Source organism: Eretmochelys imbricata, chromosome 1 (genome assembly GCF_965152235.1).
Source record: "Eretmochelys imbricata isolate rEreImb1 chromosome 1, rEreImb1.hap1, whole genome shotgun sequence".
Lineage (NCBI taxonomy): Eukaryota > Metazoa > Chordata > Testudines > Cheloniidae > Eretmochelys > Eretmochelys imbricata.
In genome coordinates this window covers 261607660-261624775 of record NC_135572.1, presented here as the reverse complement: position 1 = coordinate 261624775, position 17116 = coordinate 261607660, and the positions used below count along the sequence as shown (strand labels likewise).

At 46.5% G+C, this 17116-nt stretch overlaps 1 protein-coding gene across 3 annotated transcripts in view; it reads right to left on the bottom strand.

Moving 5' to 3' along the window:
• The window catches only part of TMEM263 (transmembrane protein 263), a 33416-nt gene extending 25593 nt beyond the window's left edge, over positions 1-7823 (bottom strand). Inside the window, exons 1-3 of one of the 3 annotated variants that reach the window (XM_077829029.1) lie at positions 7734-7756; positions 2468-2709; positions 606-655 (exon numbers count right to left, since the gene is read on the bottom strand). The gene's annotated coding sequence lies outside the window, so the exon portion shown is untranslated. Of the gene's footprint in view, positions 1-605; positions 656-2467; positions 2710-2798; positions 3066-7733 lie in introns of those variants that run through there. The other 2 variants (XM_077829019.1, XM_077829009.1) reach the window with 2 other exon arrangements.
• Positions 7824-17116: the final 9293 nt, after the last annotated feature.

Here is a 17116-nt window from a genome sequence, read left to right as displayed (position 1 = left end):
GTGCAAAATGCTAATAAAACAGAAAGATCATTAGTTTAAAAGCTTACTCTATGTTAAAACCCAGTACACACATCAAGTCCAGTTTTTAAACGCTTAACTTAGTGAAAATCCATTTTGGTTTGACCAAGAGGCACATCTCCAACGTATGGTCTCTGTTTCTGCCTAAACCTTTGAGGTACTAGAGCCATTCAAAACAGGAATTGTAGTTTCTCCTCTTTAACATACTGGCAGAAGTATTTATCATGCTCCATACTCAAAAAAGTGGCTGAAAAGGCTTTGACTAATCTTTCAAAACCCCTCACTCTCAGCAGACAAAAGATATGGAAGTTTCAGCCCAAAAGATGAAAGTTTTACACAGTTATTGAAAAAAAAATAAAAAGTTCTTTAGAACAGAAAATGAACATGGGTAGGCAACCTTATGCACAGGAGTTACTACAGGTGCCAAATACAAGACTTTACTCAGGATGTACAAAATGATAAAATTAACACGGCTGCAAGTACATGAACAAAAACAGAAAGTGTTAGAAAATGCTCAGATTAGTTGTGTAACCTTCCTGTGCATTAATACAGTTATTTCACTGAATAAAACAAAGGTTATCACTTACCAAATATATTACTTCATTCAGCAGTTTCCACAATGATATTCTATATAAACCTAAGAGAAAGTAACATTTTTAATTACATCTTACAGGGCAGTGTTTCCAAAGTGATTTGCTTACTTGTGTCATTCTGACATGCATTTGTGAGCCTCTCACTATACACCCTCTCCCCCAAAACAACACGATAAGGACACTTAAGTTTTATTTCACCTCTAACCTCTGTAGTGTTGGGCAATGGGAATAATGTCCACCTACTCCACATAGTGTCATGTGAAAGGCTTGGGAACTAGGTGTCAAAATGGAAACTTTCCTTAACAAGCTGGGGGGAGGGGGATGTCTTAAACCAGCAATTTGTGCAGAATTTTAGCTTTCATTTAGAAGAGTTCGGTTTCTAGTTGTTACAGTTCAGATTACCTTCCAAACATGAACTAATGCAGCACTATCTTTCCGAGTTCGCAGACAAAACCCTGCTCAGTGTTTCCACAGCTAGGTGTCCCAAGCAGCAGCGTGAAATCTACATAACTGGTTTGTTTCAATACTACTAGGCAGAACCCTGTGGGAAGGAGTGAAACTTACAAGAAGCAGGTCAATTTTATTTTGCTACTGCTGCTTGGAAAGATTATGAGAAGCAGCTTCAAAGACACTGGAACTATTTACCTGGGAAAAGTGCTCCAAACCAACCAATTACCATGTCAGGTTCAGGAAGGGGTGGAGAACTACAATCCCCCTATATGCTCCTAAACAGTCAGGAGCAATAGTGGGCACCTTGCGGCCCCATCAGGGCAAACCACTGGCAGGCCACCAGACCATTTGTTTACATTTGCAGGGCTGCCTGCAGCTCCCATTGGCCAGGAATGGCAAACCACGGCCAATGGGAGCTGCAGGAAGTGGCACAAACCTGGCCACCACTTCCCACAGCTCCCACTGGCCGGGAACAGCGGACCACAGCCACTGGAAGCTGCAGGCGGCCATGCAAAAGTAAACAAATGGTCTGGTGCCCCACCAGCGGCTTGCCCTGACAGGCCACGTGTAGCCTACGGGCTGCTGATTGCCCACCACTGTTCAGGAAGCTTGGAGACCGAGGTCATGAGGAAAAGAGTTCCTCCTCCTTTCCAGCACACACAGGAGACTTCAAAAATGTATCAGATACCTACTAGCCATAGACTGATACAAAAGATACAGCCCCCAAAACAAGATGCAAGGAACTGCACCTTAGAAAAAATCCTAGCACTTTCTACTACAGCATAAGTGTGGGTAAGAAGGGAGACTGGAAGGAAAGCACTCCCACTAAGCTTCTCATCAGGGTACTGTTCCCATGTTGATCACCCTGACTACTAATTTCCTACTTTAAACCTTAGTGCTAAGTGTTATGGTTAAACGTGCTAAATCTTCCTTGGCACGCCCACGGGTTTCCGCGTCCAGCAGACACCGGAGGACACCATCGCAGAGATCCTATGAGATGCAGCCAGGATCGACTCCTCCCAACTGGCACCATGGCAGACGATCAATACCTTGAACATCTTCCTGATCCCCCGTATTTCATTCATCTTGAGGGGATCTGCCATGGTGAAGGTACCTCTTAACAAGGCAGACACCACCACCAGACAGCCACGTGTGGATGTTTCTTAAGAAGTGGATGTCTCTTCCCCAGAAGGCCAGCAATGAACTGGTGTACATCTCACACAGGCAAAGCAGCGCCAATGTTCCTCGAATGGGTGATCTGTGTGATGTTGCAGTGATCATTCATGTCTTCCGCCTTCTGACATGCCCGGACGCCACGGTGAGGAAAATCACGGAAAGTGCTATGCAGGATGCAGTCAAGAAACGAACCACCAGAACCCCCCTCCAACCAAGATGTCGCCACCTACCTGAGCGGCTCGCTGGAAGGCGAATTTGGAAGAGAGGGGGGAGACTTTGCTTCACTCTAGACTTGTGCCCACGATTGGAGAAGCGTATCGGCTGCCACTGGACGTTGTGCGAGGAACGCCAGGAGCTGGAAGTCCTGGTGCCACAGGTGAAGAATATAGATCATACTATCATCACTCCAAGAGCGAGAACCATGCTGGAGAGGACGCTGAAGGATGCCATCTGCTGCCAATATGTGGAAAATCTGAAACGGAAGCCGGACCACGGCAAGGTGTTCGAGGTGATGTGCAAGTGGGACACCAGCAACCACTTACTCCCAGGGGGCAGCTTCACCTGATTTGCCAACTGGAGGTTCATCCACAGGGCCCAGCTCAGCTACGTCCCACTGAACAAAGCCGTCCGCCACAGCAATCAGGACAAGTGATGCAGGAAGTGCGGCTATGCCAACGAGACGCTACCCCACGTCCTGTGCAGCTGCAAGCCCCATTCCAGAGCCTAGCAGCTGTGACACAATGCCATCCAAGATCACCTGGCCAAAGCCATCCCACCATCCATGGGGAAGGTTGCCGTAAACTCCGCCATCCCCGGAACCAACAGCCAACTGCGACAGGACATCATCATCACTAACGAGGACTGGAAGAAGATCATCATTATAGGCGTCACAGTGCCCTTTGAGAACAGGACCTCGGCCTTCCATGATGCCAGAGCTCAAAAAGTAGAGAAATATGCTCTTCTGGCTGATACCTTGAGAGCTAAGGATTACCAGACTCAGACACATGCACTAATCATCGGAGCCATGGGAGCATCGTACCCCAATAATGAGCAAGTGCTGAGAGAACGTGGAATCGGTCAACACTACGCTCGGCTGATGCGGCAACTCATGGTGTCAGATACCATCAGGTGGTTGAGGGACATCTACATAGAACACATCACCGCACATCGGCAATACCAGGAGGGATGAGCTGGAGTGCCGATGAGAAGTGCAGACAGGAAAGTAACAAATACTTTCCTCATGGATTGTATTTTCTAAAGGGACAACCTACCTAATTCTCAATTACTGAGGGACAATCTCCACTCATTGATATATTTTGCTTTCCACAACCAAATCTCTGTATAACTTTTCCATTCGTGATGTACCCGAGTATTTGGATTCTAAAATCTAAACTGTATTGTTAAATCTATTCACCTAAATTTGTGTTATTGCTGATTATGTACTCTATGTATCATATGACTTTTAAAAACAAACTTTGTATTTGTGGATAATCTAAGCACTATACCCAGATGTACACTCTTTTCTCAACCTATGTAGTATATAATTTTTTAACATTAGCTTTAATAAAAAATTTTAAATCTGTTCTTATTAGTTCAGCATCCACCCAGACACACTGTGGGTCATGCTACTTTCCAGGAGAGGAGCATGTCTTATTTTTGCTGCCCCCTCAAGAAAATCTATTTCAGTTAATTTAGGTGACTGGTCTGAAGTTTGTTGGGTTCCTGAAACAAGAGACAGTGCATCAACACCATCATACTCTCAGCTAGAAATGCAGTAAGGACCCAACAGTGTGCCCAGTGTTAGTATTATTATGGAGAAACAGGACTTCTATTTAAAACCCAGTTTTCAAGCCTCTCTAAAAATCTACACACACAGTGAGATCAGCCTGAGAACTGACATAGCATTTCTGGGGACAGGGTGCAGTTTGCAGGGCAAATGTGAGGTCAGTTGATCAAAATGTACCTGAGATACAGACAGTCATCCATATGAGCAGTTTTAAATTGTAAATCTTTTTCTAAACTTTTTTTTGGTGCAGAAAGAAGAAAGGAAGGAGTAATCAAACAAAAAAAATATTATATCCCTGGACTGTGATCTAGTATCCAGCAACAGGCTCAAGCTCCAGAAGTATAGCAAGAAAAATATTGGATGTTCTTTGGTTCTGGAGATGAGCCATTCCTGGATCTATGCTGAAGTGCAGAGATGCCAGTAGTGAACACCACCACCACCAAAGAAAGAACAGTACCAACTAAAAGCAGGCTCATTGAGTAAGTTTGCAGTAGCCAACCCAGTTAGCAAGCAAACTACCACATTAAAAGAAATAAAACATGTTAGAAGTCTGAAGTGCAGAGTCAAGGTAACATTTCTCCCACACAATACCAACCTTAACTCTGTCCCTATAGTAATGCCAAGAAGAACTGGGAACATTACAACACCTAACACTAACGGAACTTGAATTTTTCTCTACACCCATAACAATTTGAAGTCAGAACTCTTTACTTATGTACTCCAATGGACCCTCAATATGCTCTGGACAGCATCACTGCTCTGGAGAGTACTTGCTGCTGATAGTCAGAAATCACACTGCAGAAAAAGGTTTAGGGAGGAACAAGGTACTGAATTAAATGGGACAGAACTAAGGTTATGCAAGTGGACCCTCACTCTACATTTGCTTGTTTTCCAACATGTGTATTTTGGAAATTAAACTCATGGCAAGGGAAGTGGCCTGTCCCCCACTACCTAACATCTCTCATGCATTACCAAGATGTTGTCTCCCATCTCCACTTTGCCAGTGAAGTCAGCCTTCATTGCCTACTTTAAGCTTTCCATATGAGCACCTTTGTGCTTTTTCCAGTGCTGTCTCTTATGCCTGGGATGAGTTCCTTGTCCTCTTTCAAATTCCTCATTCAATTTTCTTTGCTATGATATCTAAAAAAATTAAAACTGGTCTATTCTTGTCTTCTTCTTAGATTGTAGGCTCTTTGGGGCAGGGGCCTTCTTTTTGTTTAGAATGTGTACAGTGTCTAGTACAATGGAACAACAAGGAGTCCAGTAGCACCTAAAAGATAAGTAGGGTTTTTACCCATGAAAGCTTATGCTCAAATAAATCTGTTCGGTGGCACCTAAAAGACTAACAGATTTATTTGAGCATAAGCTTTCGTGAATAAAAACCCCACTTATCTTTTAGGTGCCACCGGACCCCTTGTTGTTTTTGTGGATACAGACTAACACGGCTAACCCCTGATACTTAGTACAATGGAATCTAGGTTGATGACTTAGGTTCCCAGGCTCTACCGCTATACCAATATGAACTCTGAGTACCTGCAACCTTGACGTGATGGCAACAAAGGGTTTTAGCTTTTTAAATATGAATTTGTTCTTGTGACAGTCAAGAAAACAAGTGTTTACTGGGTAGCCTTAGAAGTTGGTGTATAAGCTAATGTTAATTTGTGCATTTAAATTACCTGTCCACCTACAAAATCCTACTGTACTTCCATCCCTTACTCAAGGGGAGATTTATGAAAACACATAGCTTCTTTCAGGCCAATTTCCATTCAGTGAGCTGTGCTTCAATAGTAAGTATTTCAGTTTAAATCTAAAGGTAAAAAAATAAACTTGTAGTAACTCAGCAATGCTAGACACATTCTGCAATTGTTTTCTATATAAAAGCTGCCATATCTTCATTCATACGGCTGTAAGTGAGAGCTTTAACGAACAAGTGCAGGGACCTGCCCAACAATATTTGCACAGAGATTGTCTATTAGCTTAGTGCAACCACCACAGCTAGTGGTGTGGTTATAAAATAATGAGTTTATTTTCAGGCTAAACCAAGTAGGTAGCTGCATTAAGTCAATAGTGACCAAGTTTAAGTAATGAACTATTTGCATACAATTTGTGATACCTTATTCATATATATTTTGCTGTAACAGCCTTTTTAGGAGACAATGCAACTTATTATGGGGAACACTGATAAAAACTATGACAAGTGTTTCATATTTTACATTACTACTGTATCCCAAAACAATTCTGAATTGATAAAGGACAGCACAAACAGACAAACAAACAAACAAAGAGGAATGATCAAGGAAGAAAAGATTTTCAGGTGAAATTGTGAGAGAATAGCTGAAGCAGAGAGAGAAAGAAAAAGAGTAATAGCTGCAGAGAAGGCTTTCACACCAACTGTTGCAATAAACAAGATTCTGTGGAAGAGTAGAGCGAGGGTCAGCACCAGACAAGTTGAAAGGGAAGAGAATAAAGCCAGATCCTTGAGCTAGCCTAAAGTCCATAGAGAAATTAGGAACCCAGGCACTTTTGAGCTGAATCCTGAAGTTAATTGAGAACTAGAGGAGGAATCCAAGGCTGTAAGGCAGTCCAATTTCTTTCGACTTGCAAACACAGGTAACGCCACTGCAGCATTCATTCACACATTAAAATTTAACAGACTCTCCGGCGAACCAAGGAATATTGTTTTGAAGCAAAATCCTGCTCCATCCCTTAGTGTTTTTCCCTTCCATTTTATATTTGGAAATCTCCTAAATCAGATTTTAGGACAAAGAACATGTAAGCAAATTTCCACATAAGTTGTGAGGAGACAGTTTATCATTTCCTCTCTATTTTGAGTAAGCTCTGGGTGCCTCTGGCCCAATGCAGGCTACTGTCAGCTGAAAACAAACTTGAGTGACCTGATAACCACTGCCTTCCTAATTTCCTCCAGTGGGGACCCTGAAGCCAGAAAGTGGGAACTTCTTGGACAGCAGGAATGACGTGGCAGGAGAAGCAGTGATTTAACCTGGAGCCGCTGCCACAGGCTGCCTGGGCTCCTTCTTTGCCCCCACCCCCTTCTGCTCTTCCACGTTGTGCACAACCTCCGGCTCCAGGCACATGAACACCTCCCTCCCCGGCCAGAGTGCACAGAAGGCCAAATTCTGCTCTCAGTTACACTTGGCCAAGCCCCGCTTTTTTTTTTTTTTGTGGGGGGGGGGGAAGAGATGTGTCACCTGCAGCTAACGCCCCCAAAGCTGCTGATGGTAACTTCCCGGGGGGGGGGGGGGGGAAGGGGGTGTTAAGGAGCGATGTGCGTGTACTACAGCCAGACGCCTCACACACCCCGCTTCCCTTCTGCATCACGGAGGGCAGCAGAGTCACCCCTGAAGGGCGGCACAACGAGGCCCCAGCAATAGAGAGACCGAGCAAGAGGAGCCCAGGGGGAAGATTACCCGGGGGGGACCCGGACAGGTCTTTCCTTTGTGCCCTCTCCCACCCCGCGCCGGGGCGGCTCGCTCGGGGCGGCTCCAGACGCGCGGCTCGGCCCCCGGCAGGCTCCCTCCCACCCGGCAGGGTCCAGCCAGAGACATCCCCCCGCCACTGTCGCGACACAGCCCCCCGGGCTCCTGGGAATCCAGCCCGGGAGCCGCCTCCGCCGCCAGCGCTGCCCCGCGGCTCCCCGGGGAGCCGGCGCCCGCCGAGCGGCCAGGCTGCTGTGGCCCCGCGCTACTCACCCGCCGCGGGGAAGGGGAAGGCGCCCGCCGGCTGCAGCCCGCTCCCTGCCCGGCGCACACTTAACTCTCCTGCGCCGCTGCTCTGCTGCTGCTGCCGACGTGGCGCCCTACGCGGCCCGCCCCGCAGACCCCGCCCTAGCCCGGCCCCCGGCCCCCGGAGGGGCGCGCAGGCGCCGGCTCCCCGCCTGCCGCCGTGCGTCGCCCGGGGCCGGGCAGGGGTCCGGCCCTCGTCCCTCAGCTGCTGACTGGCCGGGCAGGGCGATGGGCCCTGGCCCCGCCTCACATGGCCCTGCTGGGGAAAAGGTCCCGCGGAAGGGGGAGGGGGGAGATCAGCCAAACTCTGAGCTGTTCCCCCTCCCTCCCTGCCTCCCCAAAACGCCTGCTCTTGGAGTGCTGTGGTGTGTGGATAAGAAGCACAATCCCCCACCCTGTGGCCTGCTCTGTAACTTTCTAAGGCCTGGGCTACACCTGATTGCTGGGCTCTACCCTATGAAGTGACCTGGGCTGAATTACAGCATTCAGGGCTGTGAAAAATGTCATGCCCCTGACAGTGGAGTTAAGTCGACCAAAGAGCCCCGGTATCCAACAGCGCGTTAAGTCGACAGGAGAATTCTTCCCTCGACCTAGCTACCTCCTGTGGGAGAGGTGGGTTTACTATAATGAATGATGAAAGAGCCTCTCCCATCCATTCCTGTGGCTCAGCTGCAGCTGTCATATTTCTAGTGTAGACATAGCTTAAAATGTAGGTGGACCTAGCTACATCACTCAGGGCTGTTAAGAATTTCACTCCCTGTCTGAGGTAATTAGATCAACCTAATCCCCACTCTAGACAGAGATAGATGAACAGAAGAATAATTCTGTCAACCATGCTACCTACCACCTCTTGATGGCACAGATTTAATAATTTTATTAAGATGATGTTGAAGTAAAAAGAAAATGGTACAGAGTTTAAGCATAGAAGTTTCTGGTTATCAGGGAATAAGGTACAGATTATCAAGGGGTGCGAAATTCGGTTTAGGAACGGGTGGCGTAAGGAATACATAATCTGCAGTCTCCCTGATTGGGGGCAAAAGGTTAACGGGTCAAAGTACAGACATTGAGATATGGGGTATGTTGTTCATATAATGGCTATGTTCAGGTGTGGAGTATAATGAGTGGATACGATGATGAGGATGGATTTACCCTCATTTAGTGGGATTTAATGTTGAGTGAGTTTATGGTTCCAGTTCATATGGTCCAATGGAAAAAGTCTCTCAGTCCCTTTCCCATAGTTGATGCACGATGTCGTACCGGCTCACACCTCCTGGTACTGTCAGTGGCCGGCGATGTGTTAAATATAAATGTCCCTGGACCATCGGATGGTGTCCAAGAACATGAGGCCGTGATCCCACAGGTCCGCAGCACTACTACAGTGACAGAAAACCCCCTTCCATTGCTGTAGTAAGTGTCCCCACTGCAACGGCATAGCTGCAGCACTTCAGCCGTGTCACTGTGTAGACATAAGCTGTGTCTACACTCATAAATTTCACCACAAAAAGAAAACCACCTCCACGAGACGCATACAGCTCTTGCCACCGGTGATGCTTTTGCAGTGATGTGCAAGTGAAGACACATTCTTCCTGTTTACACAGCTTTTAGCCTCCGGAGGATATGCCACAGTGCCCAGGTGACCAGTCTGGCTAGCAACTCTGCTGCTCTGATGCTAGGTAAACAGACATCCACCCCTCCCCGGAACTTTGAAACTCCCCTTCCTCTTTTCTTGGCAAGTGCTCACTTATCTGGCCAGGTGACAATGCCTGCTCCACGGAGCAAATGATCCCCTGCTAGGAGCAACGCTGAGCTACTGGATCTTATCAGTGTTTGGGGAGAGGAGGCTGTGCAGGGACCCAGGATGCCCCACGATCATCCCCCCTCCCCCTTCCCACAAGACTCATCATGAAACTGGAGATAGCTGCACTGTAGGATAGCTGCCCTAGAGCACTGCTCTCATTCAGGATGGAAGTTCTGCTACTGTAAACACTCTCTGATGCCTGAGGAATTAAGTGAGTACACAAACCAGTGCTTTACTTTCACCGGTTCTCTATCACCAGTGAAACTTACAGTGCAAAACCTCTCATACCCTGAGTGACATAGTTATACCGACCTAACCCACTGTGTAGACAGTGCCTCCCATCAACATAGCTGCTGCCTCTCAGGGAGACAGATTAACTATGTGGATGGGAGAAGTCTTTCATCAGTGTAGCATCATCTTTACTAAAGCACTACAGTGGCATAGCTGTGCCACTGTAGTGCTCTACATGAAGACAAGCCCTTAGTATATTGCTTGTGTATGTGCACACTTGGCTCCTTGCATCGGTGCTGCACGTACTCACCAGGAATACTTGAATCAATGCCCAGTGCGGTGCACCATGGGTACATATCCCAGTGTGCAACCTGTGGCCGTCCAGCACCCTGTCTTTTGGCACTCCATGGTGGGGAAGAAAGAAGTCACACAAAGGTGACTGATAGCAAGGGGTCAACTTCCCAGCGTGCAATTATCTCCATCCCATAATATCATCTATATCCCATAATTTTTGCACCTTTTTAAAAAAATCCCATGAACCTGCATGGCCCTTCTCGCTGTTTGCCATCTCTGACAGAAGTATGGAGTCTGCACAGCCCTGCATTATTGTCATGAATGTTGGAAGCACAGGATGCACTATCCTTCAGTATTTGCAGAGCCGCAAGAAGAAGAAATTCAGCATGGAACATGACAATTTCTTGGAGGACAGATTGCTGTGGGACATAGCACGGACAAATTCAAGGCTGTTGGTGGCATTCACAGAGTAACTGCAGATGGTGGAGTTCTGGTTCTGGGCCCAAGACACGAGCAGGGACCACATCATAATGCAGGCTTGGGCTGATGAGCAGTGGCTCCAGAACTTTTCGATGTGCAAAGCCACATTCCTGGGTCTGTGTGCTGAGCTTGCCCTATCCAGCACAAGGACACCAGAAGAAGAGCTGCAGTGAAAATGAAGAAGTGAGTGGCGATCGCACTGTGGAAACTTGCAACGCTGGATTGCTACTGGTTAGTGAGAAATCATTTTGGAAATGGAAAATCCACTGCGGAGGCTGCTGTCATGCAAATGTGCAGGGCCCTTAATGTCTCCTGTTACCCAGGACTGTGACTCTCAGCAATGTGCAGGACATAATGGATGGATTTGAAGCAGTGGGGTTCCTGAACTATGGTGGAGCAACAGACAGTACACATAGCCCTATTTTGGCACCAGACCACTTTGCCACAGAGTACATCAACAGAAAGAGCAATTTTTCTACGCAAGCATTGGTCGAATCACCTGGGACACTTTGCTGACACTAGTGTGGACTGGACAGGGAAGGTACATGATGCTCTCATCTTTAAGAACACAGGGCTGTTCAGAAATCTAAAAGCAGGGTCTTTCTTTCCCAACCAGCGGATTACCATTAGTGATGCTGAAATGCCCCTTTCTCCTCTGGCTCATGAAGCTGTACGCTAGCCACCTTGATAGCACCAAGGAAAGATTCAACTACTAGCTCAGCAGGTGCAGAATGACAGTTGAATGTGTTTTCGGTAGTTGCTGGCGATGTTTACTCACAAGATTGGATCTCAGTGAAAAAAAATCTCAATGGTTATAGTTGCCTGCTGTGTCCTGCAAAATATCAGTGAAGCAAAGGGGGAAAAGTTGCCGACAGGGTGGAATGCAGAGGTGAAGCAGCTGTATGTTGTGTTTGAACAAGGCAACACACAGCAATTAGAAGAGCTCAATGCAGAGCTATCCGGCTCAGGGAAGCTTTGAAAGAGCACTTTAACAATGACCCACAATAATGCATTGCGGTATACTGTGCTCTACCTGGCCCTGCTGTTTTGGGTCCTGTTAGGAATTCTGTGGTGCTTGGTGCACATCAGTGAATATAGCACTGTCAATGCACCTATTAATTTTGTGGTGCTTAATGTACATTTGTAATTATTTCACTGTTTGTCATTGATCCTATGAGTTGTGTCACACTGTACAACAACAAGTAAGTGGGTGCTCTCAGAGCTGCTAGGCATTCTGCAGCATATATTGTGAATTATTAAAGATGAATTATTTTCCAAATAATAGAATTTTATTCAGTAACAAAACCAGTGCAAAGAAAAATCTGTGCAATTTAAAAGCACATTAATGTATTATTTTTTAATGTATTTTAAGAATTTAGCAAGGAGAAAGAACATTTATGTCCCTTTTACCTGCACATAAAGCAACCGTGGCTCTCATAGGTCAGTGTATGTGAAGCTGTGGTTGGTCCTTAATGTCCCTCAGTGTGAAGGTGGAGGTTGAGGTAGGGGTAGGCACGTGGCCCCTAATGCCACATGGAATGTTGAGGAAGGATATAGGGTGGTGCTGTACTGGAGTTCTCCACGCACTGCATAGGGAGGTGAACCCATGACTGTTGAACTTGTAGGTCCACAAGAGTCCGCACCATCTACATTTGCTGCCAAAGAAGACCCATTATGTCCTGGTGCAGCTCCCTCTCCTTTTCCTGTGGGGACTCCTGGGTCTTACTCCGGTCTTGTCTTTCCTTTTCCAGGCTGTTTGCAATATTCACCCTCCAGGCCCTTTGCTCATGGTCTGATGCAGCACCCGCTTGCAGGATCTCGCTGAATATGTCATCCCAAGTCCTCTTCTTTCTCCTTCTTTCCTGGCTCAGGTGTTCCATGGGTGTGTACAGCAGACCCTTCAAGGCTGCAACAGCAGCAGCTACAGATAAAACACACAGAGATAGCATTGACACTTCTGTTTTGGAGTGCTTGTGCACAGCACCACTCACAGCACCAGGCATGGTGAGTATGGCCTTCTGGGGGGAGGGTAATGAGGAGGAAATTCCTCAGTTGCATGAAGCTTTGAGTATAAGGCAATGGTCCTGAACACTGGCACCATTTTCCACTGGTAGTGGTGATTTTAGCTGTTATCTCACTCATGATGGTGGCAAAGACACAGAGCACAGCTGCTGCTGGTGTCCGAAGTCTTCCTGGTGCATATGCTGCTAGCCTGTGTATTGCAGTGGTGCCTGCTGAAGTTATTGCTGACTGGCCTGGAAAAGTGTCCTACCGTGGAGGAAGAAACAAGGCTGCCACCCTAGAAACCTTCACAAGAAGGTTGCAGAGTAGCTCCATGAAAGTTTCATTGAGATCTCTCAGGAGGATTCCAGGGACACCACTGCATACGCAAACAACCTTCTCTGCATAGCCCAACCTGCCTGACTCTACTAGGGAATGAAAAGAAGTTACCAACTCTACCTCTCTCTGTTGTACCACTACAGCTTCTAGTCTGAGTAAATTAATGAAAAGTCAATAGCTGTGTCCTGTTAAGTTGAGGGTGCCAATCAGTGCATTGTTGTAGCGGGAAATACAATTACACACTTACCTGGAGTTCCTTCCTCTGCATTGCGCTTTCCTGAGCTTGACTTTGCTGAGACGGCAGTGGCGTCTCAAACAGGTCCTTCCTTGTGGCATAGCTGGATCCTGACTGCATGCCCCCATCTTCCTCCTCCATGTTCTCGCTGTTCGTGCCAAGAGCCTGTGACCCAGGTATCCATGGTGGTGTGCAGGGTGGTGGTGAGGTCTCCACCAAGTACAGCATGCAGCTCTTTGTTAAAGCGTCAAGGCTGCAGCTCTGCACAGGATCAATTGTTTGCCTCCCTGGCCTTCTGCATGCCTGATGCGGTTCCTTCACTTTCATGTGGCAGTGCTGGTGATCCCTGTTGTATCCCTTCTCCTGCATCCCCCCCTGCAATCTGCTTGTAGATGTCCACGTGTCTATGGCTGGTCCGTAGTGCTGCCTGCACAGCCTCTTCTCTCCACAAGCCCAGGAGATCCAATATCTCCCGACTACTCCAAGCTGGAGCATGTCTGGAGCATGTTGCCGGCATGGTCCACTAGACAGTTGTGCACAACAATGGAGAGCTGCTAGGTGTGCTTGCCAAGGTAGATAATGAGGAAAAGGCATTTCAAAGATGTGTGGTGTTTTAAAGGGGTAAGGAGGCCTTCTGATCTCTGTGAACCCTGGGCAGTGGAGTACACAATTGTGACCAGAACAGTCAGTGTTAGGCATTGTGGGACAATTGCTGGAGAACTGTTAGGGTTAACATGAGTAACTCTGTGTCTACACTTGTGCTGCATTGACCTCAATACACCGACCACGGCTCAGTGCCGCCCAGGGAGGTGGTGTTACTGCATTGCTGTAATGTGTCGCGTACATCGATGGGAGACAAATTTAAGTGTAGACACATGCACAACTAGGTAGATGCCAGGCAGCTTACAATGACCTATGTTTGTAGTGTAGATCAGGTCATATCCTACCAAGCAGGACACTGAGATCAGAGGCCTAGGACAGCCCCTTTCCTGTTAGATGGAGAGCAGCAGCCAACATACAGCAGACTGCATACCATGCATCCAAAACAATTTGTGACTAAATAAAGGATCATACAGAGACCTTGTTCCAGGCACAGCTCTCTTTGCTATAATGGGCCAGGTCTTAGGGTCCAGCCAAATTACACAAAGCAAGCCAGGGTGTGTTTGTGTTTACATGACATACAGCTCAGCTTTGTACTCTCCTGGTCCCACGGGCCACTGTGTGCAGGCCTGGTCTCACTGTGCTGAGTCCAAGGACCGTTCCCCCTTAGTTGTGCTGCTAACAGCCCCAAAAGGCCAAAACCAAAGCCATGGAATGGTACAGGTTAGTAGGGTCCTAGCCAGGTCATGCTTCCTCCAGCCACACCACCTGTACTGCCAACAAAGGGAAGCACAGGAGCCTCTACACCCCCAGCGTGCTGGGCCAGATAAACCAGCTCTACACCTGCAATGTGGAGCAAACTGACATTTATATAGTGCCTTTTATCCCAGATATGGTATGTATGTGCAGCACGCCTGAAATGTCACTTGTAAGGAGGATAGCGGCAGCCAACTAGCACAGGGCTCAGGAAGAGAGAATTTGTTAGCCAACACCACCGGGGCAAATGACTGTTCTGAGTGCTGGCTAAAGATGAAGAGCTGAGTACCATGCAGCTTTGAACACGTTTAGAAATAGGGATTCTGTCTAACTGCAAGAAAATTAAATAGACGCTGCGACTTTTTGTTAGAGTAGGTTTCCAGTGTTGTGCAGAGTGCTGGTTGTTACCCTCCACCCCAAAGGGGTTGCATTTCAGTTATGCTTTATCTATGTAGTGCAATATTCTTCCCTCTGCTTCTGAAAACAGAGGAGAGCCAAAACCACTAGCTCCTGGCTAAGTATATGGAAGAGTGTAGAAGTGAGTGCTTGAAGCCTCCTTCCAGATGTTTCTCCACTGCAGCTCCATTAGCTTACCCCTGGATTTGCAGGGAGACATAATGCAGATGGGCGTTAAGCTGGTGAGGATCGGATCTCTTGCAGCATGCTCCTCTCCGCTACCCCTCAGATTTTTGATGTGAAATCCAGTCAGACTAGACTGCTAGTGCCACAGACTGTTGCTAGAACCAGAGACTTCCTTCCCTGGCTGCTGTTGTGAAGCTGCAGTGGGAGTCAGTGGTGGGGTAGCTGTGCATAAGCACGGGCTTGCCTGGGTGTCAAGAAGCCTTGTGGCTTAAAGAGCTAAAATCCCTGCACACTGCATGGGAGGAGACAAACTTTATCCCTCAAGGTAGCTTAGCTTCGAGAAGGGAACTCATAGCATTTCCGGACCCCTGCATGGGAAAATCCCAGCTAGGGTAGAGTAAGGCCCCTAGTTTGTAAGACTCTTTGAGATCCTTCCGGATTTAAATGGTATCAGAGATGCAAATTATTATTATTCTTTAAAGCGAGACCGGTCAGGAACTCTCCTGGCTGTTAGCATGTGTTGGCAGTTGGGAGAAAGCCCCTTCCCTTATCCCATTCCAACTGCTACAGCTCCCTCAGTCGACAGCCTTCTCCATCAGTCCCTCTCTGACCAGAGTCAGTGAAGGAGCTCCCCCCAGGAACTGTGTGCCGGGCTGCATCCATTGCTGCTCCAGCTCTTCAGGAATCTGCCTTTCAACTGCTCCGCTGCATCCTTTATTGGTGAATCTCGTTTCAGTTGTTTGAGATAAATGTATTTTTCTGTCCATTCTGAGCCTTTAGACTGAGGTGAATATAACAGTTTCTTTAGATACATTGCGCAGCCTCTCTGGGATAGGTAAGCCTGAGGCTCTGAGGGAGTTGTGTCTTCAAATGATCAGGCTGCTGCCAAAAGAGGTGTGTTCTGCTTGAAGCCTTTAATTGTCAAGTTTCAGAGTAACAGCCGTGTTAGTCTGTATTCGCAAAAAGAAAAGGAGTACTTGTGGCACCTTAGAGACTAACCAATTTATTTGAGCATGAGCTCATGCTCAAATAAATTGGTTAGTCTCTAAGGTGCCACAAATACTCCTTTTCTTTTTAATTGTCAATAGGCTTTAGGATAAGGGCTGTCTGCAAATGTTTTGCCTACTATTGTTACACATAACACTTTAAGATTTCAATAAATTTAAGTCATTACAGGGGAAAAAAATTTCTTTTTTCAGTTATTTTTAAACATCTGGTTTCACTGTAAAAAAGAAACTTACTGTCATCAGATTCCCACGGTTGTGTTCTTTTTTCACACAGCAAAAAGGAAAAAAAAAAGTGCTTGTAAAACCACAAAAGTTGGCAGGTAGGCCGTAGGAACAGGTGTAGTAACTGTAACTGCTTTTACAAATTGACTAGATTACAAATTGATAGTGTCCCTTTAACCTTTCTATGCAGCACTTTTAAAAGGTGTGTGTGTGTGTGGGGGGGGGGAATTAAAAAGGTAGCCAAATTTTTTTTGCACATCAAAAAGTTTCAGTTTGGGTAAACATGCAAGTTGATTCTTATTTTCGCTCATTGTAACCAGCTCCCTTTTTTCATGCACTAATCTACTTCCTTCCCAGCCTTCAAATGCCTCCTTAAAACATACTTGTTCCATGATGAAAGCTTTCAGTAAAGATTTCTCTAATCTGTGTGCTAATTGCATGACCTTCCATCACTGTAGTAGTATATAAGCACCTTGCCAAGTATTTAAAAATAGAAATACTCTTCCCCTTCTACGCATGTAGGAGGTACAGTGTGACTAGTTTAGAAGTCATTTGATTCTGTGTGAAGAAATAATTGAAGGAAAGCCAAGTCAAAGAAAGGTTTCAGAGTAGCAGCCGTGTTAGTCTGTATTCGCAAAAAGAAAAGGAGTACTTGTGGCACCTTAGAGACTAACCAATTTATTTATTTTAATGCTCAGATAAATTTGTTAGTCTCTAAGATGCCACAAGTATTCCTCTTCAAGTCAAAGAAAGAAGTTTTGTATTAGTTCTGTAAGCAGCAAATTCTGTGATTTTTTAAAATTTA